Source organism: Schistocerca gregaria, chromosome 8, assembly GCF_023897955.1.
Source record: "Schistocerca gregaria isolate iqSchGreg1 chromosome 8, iqSchGreg1.2, whole genome shotgun sequence".
Lineage (NCBI taxonomy): Eukaryota > Metazoa > Arthropoda > Insecta > Orthoptera > Acrididae > Schistocerca > Schistocerca gregaria.
The window spans coordinates 79,436,847-79,451,284 of NC_064927.1; the positions used below are offsets into that span (position 1 = coordinate 79,436,847).

The 14,438-nt window shown below is 43.3% G+C and overlaps 1 protein-coding gene across 3 annotated transcripts in view; it reads right to left on the reverse strand.

The window, feature by feature from the left end:
* The window catches only part of LOC126284041 (bifunctional heparan sulfate N-deacetylase/N-sulfotransferase), a 1,095,215-nt gene that overhangs the window by 874,992 nt on the left and 205,785 nt on the right, over window positions 1-14,438 (reverse strand). The gene's annotated exons all lie outside the window — the stretch shown is intronic.

A 14,438-nucleotide genomic window follows, 5' to 3' on the forward strand; every position in this document is an offset into this window, starting at 1 on the left:
GAAACTTCCTGGCAGATTAAAACTGTGTACCCGACCGAGACTCGAACTCGGGACCTTTGCCTTTCGCGGGCCAGTGCTCTACCATCTGAGCTACCGAAGCACGACTTGCGCCCGCTACTCACAGCTTTACTTCTGCCAGTATCTCGTCCCCTACCTTCCAAATTTTACAGAAGCTCTCTTGCGAACCTTGCAGAACTAGCACTCCTGAAAGAAAGGATATAGCGGAGACATGGCTTAGCCACAGCCTGGGGGATGTTTCCAGAATGAGATTTTCACTCTGCAGCGGAGTGTGCGCTGATATGAATTAAAATTGGGTTGTTTTGAAATTCAGCCTCATGCAAATACAATTGATTTATTATTATTTTATATTTACCCAGACATGTTTCGATAACTATGTGTCATTTGCTGTGGGTCAAATTTTTATTTCTGTAAAGTACATTATCAAATTTGTAAAAATTTATCTATTTTGGCCTAAGAATTACCATATGTGCATTTTGCTTCGTTTTTTTTGGACGCTCAACTTAAAAATTATATCGCTAAATGAACCGTATTATTACACATTGGTTTTTGTGCCTTTGACAGCGTGTCATCTGCAAACTAACCATGAAGAAAATTATTGTGTATTTGTGAAGAACTCATCCATGGGTAGAGATTACGTGCATTTCTGTACTTACATTTTTCGTCCTGTTTCGTGTCTCTGGTTGATGTCTCAATCAACTGCTACTCAGTGCACTGTTCCCACACAGTTTTTCACAAAACTGTCGCTCACCGGTTCACCTCACATGTAGTTTCACGTAACTAGTGGTTCACTGAGTGTTCCAAACAGTGTTTTATTGCATTCAGGACTCTCTTTCCTTGTATTGTTGCTTTTCGTATGTGGGTATTCTCCTCTATTGCAGTAGCAGTTGATCGAGACATCAACCAGAGGCATCCAACACGACGAAAAATGTTAAGTACAAAAATGCACATAACCTCTAACGTCGAAACAGTTCTTCACAAATACACAATAATTTTCTTCACCGCTAGATTGCAGATGACATGCTGTGAAGAAAAAAAAAAAAGAAGAAGAAATGCCACAAAAACCGATGTCTAATAATGCAGTTCATTTATCGGTATAATTTTAAGGCGAGTGTCTACACAAAACAAAGCAAAATACAAATATTGTAATCCTTAGGCTTACAATAGACAAATTATTATAAATTTGATATTGCACTTTACAGAAATAAAAATTTGAGCCACAGAAGATGATACACAGGTGTCGAAACACGTCTGGATGAATGTAAAGATAAAAAAATCATCTGTGTTTGCATAAGGCTGAATTTCAAAACAACCCAATTTTACATCTACATCATAGTCCGAGCTGTCTAAAGCCGAACAGTTTTACCGTCGCTTTCATTACCTGTGCGGGCGCCAGCTCGACTGCATCGCACTCTACGCCCGATAACTCTGCACGCCAGCTCTCCAATTTCCTACGACTGATGTCGTTACACGTTTCAACTGAGCTCCGTTCACCTTTGTAAACTCGTGTCTGATCGGTTTCATAATACGATGCCCACTTATTGGTACTAAATTGTACTTACTATCGATTTACAGCGTGTCCATAAAACACGGTCACCGCTTATTAGTACTAAATCGTATTTGTTATGGATTTGCAGTGCGTCCATAACGTAAGTTCCAATTTCAAAAGTCTGTAGACAGAGAACTACTACTCAGAATGAGGTCAAATTTGAACAGTGTATTATTGACAGGGGGGGGGGGGGGGACATCGTGGAACAAAAAGTTAACCAAAAGCTGACCAATGCACGGCGCTGTAACGTCACAACGTGCACACTAACAGACGCGCGGCTGTTCCTCAGTTCACGCCCGAGAGCCGGACATCACTGCCTCCATGAAGCACTGCGCGCTGCTGGTAAAGCTCTTTCACAAGAACGGTGACTGTGCGCCAGCAGCCCTGCAACAAGTTCCGAGTGTTCGAGAGTATGTAAAAAGACATTGGTCCGATGTGTACAGAGGGTCTCGATAAAATGACTACGAAATTCGAAAACAACAGGTTCTTTTGAAGTGCAACGTGCAGCCGGAGGAAAGCAGTCTGTCGAAGATGTGGCCACAGTTCGCAGGAGGGGTCTCAAGCGGTGGTGCGCAAGCATGTAGGGCACCGAAAATTGCCCGAACATTGGGCATCCTTGCGACTACGGTGTATAAAATCCTACCAAACGTCTTGCAATGATATCCTCACAAAATCACCCATGTTCAGGAGTTGTTTCCTGCTGGCCGGCCAACAAGAACTTCTCGAACTTCTTGCTCGAGCGAAAGCCGGCAATGAATAGCCCTGGAACATTTTGTGGGCAGACGAAGCCCATTTCCACCTCGAAGGAGATGTCAACGTGCAGAATTGCAGAATACAGGCAACATCCAAGATGACAGTGTGGTGCGGGTTGGCCGCATCGTTTATCATAGGGCCTTACTTTCTCGGAGGAGGTGAGTCCTGCGAGTTTGTTACCTGCACCGTCACTGGTAAACGCCACGAGTGTCTCTGCGCACCGATGTGTGGGTATGATCAGCTTTATGCGAGATAGCGGTCCTCCGAACGCCCCAGAGCCAGTGAAGCGGCCGCTGCAGAGGCATTTCGTAGGTGCTGGAATTATCAGCAATCACTTCCATTCAGCCTGTCGGTGTAGGTCACCTGATCTTATTCCGTGTAACTTCAAATGCTCAAATGTGTGTGAATTCGTAAGGGACCAAACTGCTTAGGTTATCAGTATGTAGACTTACACACTACTTTAACTTATGCTAAGAACATCACACACAACCATGCCCGAGGGAACACTCCAACCTCCGGCGGGAGGGCGTGAAACTTCGGGCCGTGGGGTTATCTCAGAATTGTTCTGTTCAGTGCTCCAATCACGAACGTAGCTGAATTGAAGGAACGCCTTGTGCAATGCATTCTGAACGTGACCTCACAAGACACTCCAATATGTTGTGGAATATGCTGTTTCTCGATTTCAACTTTTGGTAGAAAACGGTGGACATCAAATATACGAACATGTCTTGCGCCGCTCTCACAATTAAAAATCGATGTCATTTTCCTTTTTATGCGATGTTTGGCTCCAGAACAATTCAAAATCGATATCGCGTTGCCTTTTATGCGCCTCTGGCCTCGGAACAATTAAAAACCGATTTTTCCCCTGCGTTGTGGTACCACCTAGGCCTGGAGCATGAGCGTACTTAACTAACACTGCCACAATTGTTGACTGACGAACTTGTGCAGTCAATCACTTTGAACAGGACGGATGGTGAAACGTGCAACTCAAACCGTAGCCGACGTATTGAAATTGATCTGCCATTTGCAGCCGATCGCATATATCTTAAGACTCTTTCAGCGTCATCTGTCGGTAAAATTTTCCTTAGTTCTGCCTACTACCTAGCTCGTTCTCAGCGCAATTTTCGAGTGACTCGGGTCCTTGCATTGCTGGCGACTTGCCTCAGTGCAACAATTTTCAATGAAAATGCTCGGAAAGGAACGAGTCTTCTCTGATGTTCTCGCGGGTGTCCAATAAGTAAAAAAAAAAAAAAAAAAAAAAAAAAAAAAAAACTTACACTTGGTTTCATTAGAGAGGTAATGATCAACTTGTCACACAACATGTACAGGCCTTTGTATCACTGATGACTGGATTTGGAGTTCCAGCTCGCCCTGCAAATTGCCTGCTTCTTTAAGCTCGCTTTGTGTTGTTTTGGTGCTGACAGCATCCACATCTGCAGTGACTTTTGCAGCTGTCGCCCCCTTATTTTTCGTTACAATCTTCTGCAATGACTGTCTGTCCCACACTCGATACACACATTCGTCGGCCGAGTTCCACGAGAAAGACACGCCACGCCGCGTACGTCACCAAGGTAGGTAGGCGTGTGCTCGCTCGCTAAACTCACCAAACTGCGTTTCTACACCTGTCAACTCGTACCTGGGAGTGTACGTACAAACGAAAATTGCATCTGCTACTGTGGTCCGTTATTATGGAGTCTTGTATTGTATGTACTGCATGTGAACCGGGGGCCTAGAAACGACGGAGAGGCTCCGTCCCCGCCGCAGCCGCAGTGGTCCACAACCCCACGACGACTACCGCAGTCCACTTCACCCCTCCGCCGCCCCACACCGAAGTGGACCCCCCCCCCCCCCCCTCCCAGGGAACGTCTCACACCAGAAGAGTGTAACCCCTATGTTTGCGTGGTAGAGTAATGGTTATGTACGCATACTTGGAGAACTTGTTTGCGCAGCAATCGCCGACATAGTTTAACTGAGGCGGAATAAGGGGAACCAGCCCGCATTCGCCGAGGCAGATGGAAAACCGCCTAATAACTATCCACAGACTGGCCGGCTCACCGGATTAGTGCCGGGGACCAGGTGCTCCTACCCGCCCGGAAAGCCGTGCGTCAGACCGCCGGCCAACCGGGTGGGCTATTATGGAGTTTTACTGTTATTAATCCTACAACGATAGGAAGTCCACAGGCCTACTTATAATTTCTTACGGCTGTACTGGGGTACAATATATTTACAATCATGTCAAAATGATTATCAGTTGCGTAGGACACCGCTTGTTTTTATGCTGAAGGGGCTAAATGCTACAAACAAGCAGTTATACCATTTATACGGAGTACTGATCTTAAATTAAATTTTATTATAGTACTGTCGGTTGGTTTGTGGGGGTTAAAGAGACCAGACTGCTACGGTCATCGGTCTATAGTACTGTTAATCAGTAATATTTCCTAATAGCAGATTCCATTAGAAAATGGAATTATCTGTAGTATGAACACGCCCAGCTGCGAGGTAACAGGTCTAGAAACACATTTCGTCCGCTGAGCTGAGCGAGCGAGCGAGATCAGGCGTACCTTCGTGACGTACGCGCCACGGCCTGTCTTTCTCGTGGGACTCGTTCGTCGGCGTTGTGACGTAGCGGATAGTGTTCTTCGGCTTTCCCTGTACGCGGCATATATCTCCGATATGGAGACTGCTGAACAGCAGATATTTCGGCCACCTTGGTTACCACCACATCAGCACTAAAGATTTGCGCACGTTAGCTCCGAAATATAATTCACACGCAACTACAGAGAGCACTGTTCTGACCGCCCCTTACAACTTAGTGAGGTCACTGTACAGGTTATAAGTAGGCTGTTTAGGTTTTTATGTTGGTAAACCCACGTAGCGCTCTGTATGAAAATCACTGACTGTGCTGTGTGAAGTCTGTGGCTGGTTTGCATTGTTGGAATATTTGCTATTGTAGTGTTTGGGAGTTGGATGTGGACAGCAAGAAGCGTTGCGCATTTGGAGGTGAGCCACCAGCAGTGGTGGATGTGGGAGAGAGATGGCAGCATTTTGAGAGCTGACGATCTGGGCGTGTGTCCATCAGAAAGAGTAAACTTGTAATACTGTGTATCATGAACTGATATATATATGATAAATTATTAAGGTAAATACATTGTTTGTTCTCTACCATAATCTTTCATTTACTAACAATTCCTATCAGTAGTTAGTGACTACAGTATTTAGAATCTTTCACTTAGCTGGCAGTATTGGCGCTCGTTGTACTGCAGTAGTTCGAGTAACGAAGGTTTTTGTGAGGTAAGTCATTCATGAAACGTATAGGTTATTGTTAATCAGGGCCATTCTTTTGTAGGGATTATTGTAAGTCAGACTGCGTTGAGCTAAAAATATTGTGTGTCAGTTTAGTGTTGATCAGAAAATGTAAAGAGAGAAATGTCTGAGTTCGTTCAGTTCTGCTCACTTCTTTGAAAATCAAATAACGTTAGAAGTTTACCAGTACTGTAATTCATATATTTTTCAAAGAGGATGTTTCATAAGGTGTCGTTCGTGGCCAGATACAACAGCTCGAAGGGAGGACTTCACTAGCACCTGCATTTACTGTACGTTCAAGCACGCATTTCTTGAGGTGTTTCCATATTTTTGTGCAGCTCGTATATTTTCAGTAAAGCTGAGAAGACCCGTGGGGTTTTGATTGCAGGCTTTTTCGATTAACCGGGCAGTTTTATCCGGGAAATACCATGTTAAGGCCGAAGTGCTACCGTCTCAGACAGAGCGATACTGTGGAGACGGAGAGCGCTGAAGGGTGGGGTTATGTCATGTTATGTTAACCGGGGGTCTAGAAACGACGGAGAGACTCCGTCCCCGCCGCAGCCGCAGTGGTCCACAACCCCACGCCGACTACTGCAGTCCACGTCACCCCTCAACCGCCCCACACCGAAGCCAGGGTTATTGTGCAGTTCGGCCCCCAGTGGACCCCCCCCCCCTCCCCTGGGAACGTCTCACACCAGAAGAGTGTAACCCCTATGTTTGCGAGGAAAAGTAATGGTGGTGTACGCGTACGTGGAGAACTGGATTGCGCAGCAATCGCCGCATAGTGTAGCTGAGGCGGAATAAGGGGAACCAGCCTGCATTCGCCGAGGCAGATGGGAAACCGCCTAAAAACCATCCACAGACTGGCCGGCTCACCGGACCTCGACAGAAATCCGCCGGGCGGGTCCGTGCCGGGGACCGGCCCTGCTTCTCAAGGGCGGGGTGCTGGGCTACCCCGGGCAGGCTGGCCTCCTAGGGCGCGCTCGGCCCGGCCACGTGGATTTCCGCGCTGCACACGTGTCGCCGCCGCCGCCCGCCCACACGCAGCTGTCGCTGTCGCCGCGGCCGCACGCGCTCGTATTTATAGGAGCGACTTCCGGTGTCCGTGTCACCAGGTGCCACTTCTAATACGGCGCTTCGGATGACCCGTGCACTCTGCTGGCTTCATTTCAAATCGGCGCAGGATGTCGCTCACATTATCGCTGCCCACAGGAAGTCCGTGGTGCCCCTACTCTTCACTCCCCGATTCACTGTATTCCAGATCCAAAATCAACTACTACATATAGATCCAACTCACAAACAAAACTCACGCGGCCTTTAGTTCATTTTCTACACTAGTTGTTTCATTTGTTTCAAAATGAGTAAACTACGACTTATATGGAACGAGTGCCGCCGTTTTAAGTTTTTGCAAACACGATTTTTTTCTTTTCCAAATCGATGCCGCGTGGAGAATATTACTGATAAGGACCGGGAAGCTTGTTTCCGTGACACACAGGTATCATACGGGATATCGAGGAATGCAATACATTTGATTTAGCACTAACATTCAGCTGCGAAAAAGATGTGGTACCCGATGCATAGCCAACGAAACTGAAAAACAGGGTCGTCTTAATTGGTGCACGGAAATCCTCACAAAAAATCGATCTACTCTCCGCAAAATCTATACACAACATGATAATAGGAGGGCGAAACTTGAATGTATTCCTGGGAGCCGGAAACCAGGTATCAATCATCATTCTGGCTGCTCCACGACGAACCGAAACTGACAAAAGCTGTTCGTTCGCGGAACAGTTCCAAAACCGTCCTCTCTAGTTGTGACCTCCCCTACATTTTTAGAATCGAAGATGTGCTAGAATTTCTTTGCCACTTGTATTCGCTGAAATCCTGAGAACGAACTAAACGTCACGCAAGTCTTCATCACGACAATGCCAGCTGTTCCACAACACATAACATCATAAGTTGATTACTTCCCGAATAAAAAGATAGAATTACTGCCTCGTTGTGCGCATTCACCTCATCTATCGCCAAACGACTTCTTTACGTTGCCTTAAGACAAATAAAAACAAGTGAGAACAGCGATTATCATCACCTAAAAAAAGTTGAAAACTGTGTACTTCGGATTCCAACAACAAAGTGGATGCTTCGAATGCATGTAAAAATGTATAAATTTTAAAGTCGAATATTTTGATAAACGGTAAGTCTTAAAAGGGGGTCAGCTCTCCGCGCTACCCTATCCTGTGCAAGTCCCTTCATCTCCGATTAACTACAGCAGTCGAGACCCATTCGAAAACCTGCTTACTGTATTCATCTCTTGGCCTCCCTGTACAAGTTTTCGCCCCTCACATTTACATCGATTACCAAATCAATTATTCGTTTAAGCCTCAGGAAGAATCCCATCAACCGATACTGTCTTTTAATTAGCTGTAGTTATAAATTACTTTTCTCCCTAAATCCATTCAGTACCCGTTCATCAGTTATCCGACATACCCATCTGATCTTCAACAATCTTCAATAGCATCACATTTCAAATCTTCTTTTCTTGTCTCGTCTGTTTGAATCGAGTGTAGCGTAGTAAGGAGGTGAGGGGTGGAGTTTAAACATAAAAAAAAATCTCTTAACATTCAATTTGTATTCTCAATGAACAAATTTCTCTTTTCCATATGTGCCTTTCTTGTTATTGCAAATCCGCACTTTCCGAGCGGTCTAGGGCACTGCAGTCATGGACTGTGCGGCTGGTTCCGGCGGAGCTTCGAGCCCTCCCTCGGGCATGGGTGGGTGTGTTTGTCCTTTGGATAGTTTAGGTTAAGTTGTGTGTAAGATTAGGGACTGATGACCTTAGCAGTTCAGTCCCATAAGATTTCACACACATTTGAACATTTTTCGAAATCCGCACTTTATATGTTCTCGACTTCGGACGTGGTCAGTTATTTTTCTGACGAAACAGCTACTACTATTAACTTCTACTCTCTCTCATTTCCTAACCTAATTCCTTCGGCATCGCCTGATTTAATTTTACTACATTGTGTTACCTTGTTTTGCTGTTGTTGATGTTCACTTTGTATTCTCCTTTCAAGACACTGCACATTCCGTTCAACTGCTTGATCTTCCAACTCCTTCGGCGTCTCTGATAGAATCACAATTTCATCGGCGAACGTAAAAGTTTTTATTTTTTCTCCCTGAACTTTAACTCCATTCCCAAATTTCTCCTTGGTTCCACTCACAGCCTACTCAGTGTGCAAACGGAATAATATTAGGGATAAGCTAGGTCCGTGTCTCACAGTCTCAACTGCTGCTTTCTTTTAATGTCCTTGTATTCTCAAGTTGTACATTTCCGTTCCTGTTATTTATCCCTGCCACCTTGCGAGTTTCTCAAAGTACACCAAAAGCATTCTTGAATCTATAAATGCTATAAACGTAGCTCTTCGTGCAACTTATCTTCTAAGGTAAGCTGTAATGTCAGTATCTCTTCGCGAATTCCTAAATTTTTGGAGAATCCAAACTGATGCTTGTCGAGGTCGGCTACTGTAAGTTGTGCTATTCTACTGTAAATAATTTGTATGAGTATTTTGCAACTGTGAGTTATGAAACTGATTGTTCGATAGTATTTACATCTGTTAGCAACTACCTTTTTCGACTAAGGAATTATTACATTTCACTTGAAGTATGAGGGTATTTCGCGTGTGTCATGTATGTTGCATACGAGGTTGAATACTTTTGTCATAACTGGCGCTGCCATTTTGGAAAAGTTCCGGAGAGGGGAGGGAAGTTCATTAAGTATTCAAAATGAATGGAACTGAGAACATTACATACCGGGTGTCTCCATATGAATATCGGGAACTGAATGCTTTGTAGCATTTATTACATTCAACTTACAAATATAAACAATACATGAAATGAATGAACAACTGAAAGAGTTTTTTATGTACTGCATGTGAGCAGCATTCCTCACATGGCTCACACTGAGTCGATAGGCGAGTTCTTCCTAAACATGGATCAGTGGTGCCTGGAGTAACTGTTGCAACAACTGCTTCATCCTGTTTCTTACGTCGGCCACATAGCTGATAGCGTAGGCACAAACGCATGGGCCTTTAGGAACTCCCAATGGTAAAAATCGCATAGTATCGAATTGGACGAACGTGAAGGCCAAGGGAAACAAGCTCGTTCATCCGGTCCAGTGTTCGGGTACAACGCCGTTTAACCTGTCGTGTACTGGGTTCTGCCAGCGAGGCGACGCATCATCTTGCTGCAAATAAAGTTCTGTCGCTCAGATTCTTCCAGTTGAGGAAAGAGCGATAGTTTTAGCGCATGAACACAAGAGACACCACTTACAATTACTTCGCCGAAAAAGAAAGGCCCATAAACTTTCCGTCGGGATACGGCACAAAAAACATTCAGTTCAGTGGAGGCTAATTGCATCTGCACCATCTCGTGGGGATTTGATGACCCCCAGAGGCGCAGATAATGTGTGGTGATATTTCCACTTTGGTGAAATATCGCTGCATCACTGAAGACGACACGATTCAGAAAATCTTCATCGACATGCAGCAACATTTCGTTTGCAGGCTTTAGAGCTTTTAATAGCCTGAAACGACAAGGACGTCCTCGTAAGCGTCTCCTTAAGAGCCTCTGCGCAGGTGTCACTGGAAATGCTGCTTCATGTCTAGCCTTCCGGACTCATTTGCTGTGGCTAAGCGTGAGAGACTTTCCTCAACGATCGACACGTTCTTCGGTCACTCTCGCTGTCCAGCACTCTTCCCTTCACACAGACAGACGATGTCGTGTACGGCTATTGCACCTAAACGTAACTCTGCAGTTCATACTCTACTGGCCATTAAAATTGCTACACCACGAAGATGACGTGCTACTGTAAGTATGCTGTTTAGGTTTTTTAATGGTAACACCACATAACGCTCTGTATGAAAATCACTGGCTGTGCTGTGTGCAGTCTGTGGCTAGTTTGCATTGTTGTCTGCCATTGTAGTGTTGGGCAGTTGGAGGCGAGCCCCAGCAGTGGTGGATGTGAGGAGAGAAATGGCGGAGTTTTGAAATTTGTAAGACTGGACGTCATGAACTGCTATATTATATATATATATATATATATATATATATATATATATATATATATATATATATGACTTTTCAACACTAGTAAGGTAAATACATTGTTTGTTCTCCATCAAAATCTTTCATTTGCTAACTATGCCTATCAGTAGTTAGTGCCTTCAGTAGTTAGAATCTCTTATTTAGCTGGCAGTAGTGGCGCTCACTGTATTGCAGTAGTTCGAGTAACGAAGATTTTTGGTGAGGTAACTGATTTGTGAAAGGTATAGGTTAATGTTAGTCAGGGCCATTCTCTTGTAGGGATTATTGAAAGTCAGATTGCGTTGCACTAAAAACTATTGTGTGTCAGTTTAAGCACAGTCTTGTATAAATTTTTCAAAGGGGACGTTTCATATGTCGACCCTTAGCCGAGGATACCTCACTGGAATCTTCTGATTTTTTTCTTGTAGTTTGTGTAATAAGTGTAGATTTTGTTCATTGCTAGCGCGTAATTGTAGAGAGAATCTCCTTTGTAGTTGTAGTCTTTCATTGTTGTACAGTAAAACAGTTGTGGCATGGATTTAGGTTTGCACCAAGTATTTCGCAGCTGCGCTTGCAATTAACTAGATATTATTTTCAGTGCTACGTTAATGTGTTCTCTTATTTTTGCTCTTCAAATTGTGCTTTTCTGTGTTATCGTGTGAAATATTGTGGCAATAATGGCGTGTGAAAAACGTAATACTAGGCTCCAAAGTAAACAGAGAAATTATAGTGAAGAGGAAGGCAGCGTGTTAGCGCCACCGAGTAAAGAATTAACTCATGTTCAAAGTAGTAATTTGGTAATTGTGCATAGGGAAATGGAGCGGGTTGCAAATAATGGTGCAGGCAGTGAAACAATTAGCTAACAGGGAAGCATTATCGATCGATCGGTCGGCAACAGCTCGCCTCAGGAATCCGAAATGACAGGACACAATCTCGCAAATAATGTAGATTCAGGTTTTGGGTGTTCACCGTTTTCTCAAATAAGTCAAGACACATTTTCTGCTTGTCAAAATGTGAATGTTTCCGGTGCAAATTCGCTGCCGAAAAGCACTGAGGAACATGTTTCAGACACCAGTTCATCGTTATTACAATTAATGCAACAAATGCGACAAAAGCTTCAAAAGTTAGACACAATGGAACAACACCAGAGACAAACACAGCAACAGTTAGACGCAATGGAACAAAATCTTCACACCACGCTTGAACAAACATGTGAAGATTTAACTACTGAGTTACATAAAATCGAATCGAAATGTCAAAAACTCTGTAATGAAGTAAAAACACAAATTTGTGAGCATTTTCAACCTATTTTTTCGCGGCATGAAAATGCATTACAGAATCATGGAGCAGCCATAAAAGAACTGCAAACTATTGTTCATGAAAATCATGAGACCTTGTAAGCTAAAATGGACTCAGTTGCATCTACCGAATCGGTTATGCAACTTGCAAAAACTCAGGAAAAGTTAAAGGACACAGCAGATACTCTGATAATTGTTTCAGAAAGACACATGGAGGAAATTAGTTCATTATCAGAGAAAGTAGTTGAACTTTAGGATCAGCTAAATAATTTATCTACGAAGGTAGACGATAATCTGAATGACACAAAACCGGTAGTCTTTAATGACAAAGAATAGTGCGAACAAATTAGGAAATTCAAACAAAAACAGAATCAAATTAATACGCAACACCAAAGAGAAATCCGGGAAGTACAAGATCAGCTGACACAGGTAATACAAGAATTACGTATTTCAAGGACACTCGCGCTCCAACACGGGAAGAGGGATTTAGAAATACGGAAAAGCCACAAAATAATAACACTGGGCATTTCGGAAATTATGAAAGAAATTGGCAAGGTGCACCTAATTTTGAGATGGAACCGCCGACACGACGTAACAATGACCGATATGCTACTCGTCGACACGATGATTTCGACTATGAGCTGTTCATTACTACACGTAAATTCAAAACATTTAAGAATTCCGGCAACGACATTCATCCACAAGCGTGGCTTCATCAATTTTCTCATTGTTTTCCTCCCAACTGGTCATTGGAGCACAGGTTAGAATTTATGTGTGGCTACTTGGAGAATGAACCAGCTGTAAGAATGCGATCGGTCATTCACGATTGTCACAGTGAAGGAGAATTTTATCATGCCTTCCTCTCAGCATATTGGTCTCAAGCTACACAACACCGAGTAGAACATAGCATCATAATGATGAAACATTTCCAACTATCTGAATTTTCCAGCCTTGTGAAATATTTTGAAGACATGTTGCACAAGAATCAGTACCTGTCAAACCCATACAGCCCCTCAGAACTCATCCGCATTTGCTTAATCAAATTACCTGAACATTTACGACATATTATTTTGGCAGGATGTTGCAAAGACGACATTGAAGCTTTTCAGGGACTCTTACAAGAACTAGAAATTGACACTGACAATCGCGGAAAGCGAAAACAGGAACACAACAATTACAGATCACATCCGTCAGAATTCCGCGATGAAAGAAATTAAAACTGGACACGACAAGGCTATCCTTACAACGCAAATCGTGAACAAAACAGACACCACCCATATGACAACCACTGGCAGAGTAATAGTCACAGAGAAAGATCGCACTTCTGTAATTATGAATATGACAGAGATAACCATAGAAACAGACAATATGGAAACCAAAACAATTATTATCAAGGGAGACAGAATAACTTCAGACGCAACAGTTCAGCGCGCAGTTACGATTCCGGGAGAAATTCTCCACCACATGACCGACAAACAAGAAACTAAGTAAACTACCGACAAAACGACAGACTTGAATCAGAACTGGCGGGATTCAAACAGAGCAGGGCACTCTCGACAAGGTGAATCTGTAAACGACGCGCGCCAACAAAGAGACAGACAATGACTTGCATCGCAGGCAGCCACGTGTGTCTGCTGGCTCAGAGAAAAATAACATAGACGCTAACCTTGAGAAAAATTTTAGCATTCCGTACCGACGTGTACCGCACGATAATTGCGTTCAAGTTGAACCTCTGCGTACTAGAAAGAGTAATGGATTGCACCACATTTCACATGTAAAACCGTTTATTGAAGGATAATTTGCTTTTTAACTTTGTCTTTGCCATAAAACTCTTCACTTCACGTTACTGGTATGCTTTGTCAGACTTAGAAACTGTTAACATGCAACTATGTTTTAAAATTAACTATCCAGTCTAGAACCTAGGGAACATATTTAGGCAGTAATTACAAGTGCATTGTTATAGTGAACAGACGACACAGTGTTATTGTGTGTGTACATTCTTGCTTGTTAGTTGCACGATTACGTAACAACTGTAAGGCTCACATACTTAGAACATTTACCAATACTGCTACTGAGATTTTAATGCAATATTTTGGTTTAGTTGAAAAGACATTCTTTATTTGAAGTACTTTCTGTGAGATTAAAGATGGCTTAGTATTTCGTTTCTTTGAAAGCTACACGATTATATGACGACGCTACTAATGTGTGACACAATTTACATTGTTGCTTTCGCAGTGTATCTGTTTTTCTGAATTATTCTGGAAAGTAAAACATGTTTTAGTAGTAACTTTTGTGATATAGCTACAATGAGACAGCCTTTTCCGTAGTACAACAATACGTTACGGCACAGTACTTTCTTCATCACGGCAATAAGCGTAATAACTAATATATCTATACACAAAGCATTTCACTTTTGTTTATCATGAGGTAAGTAC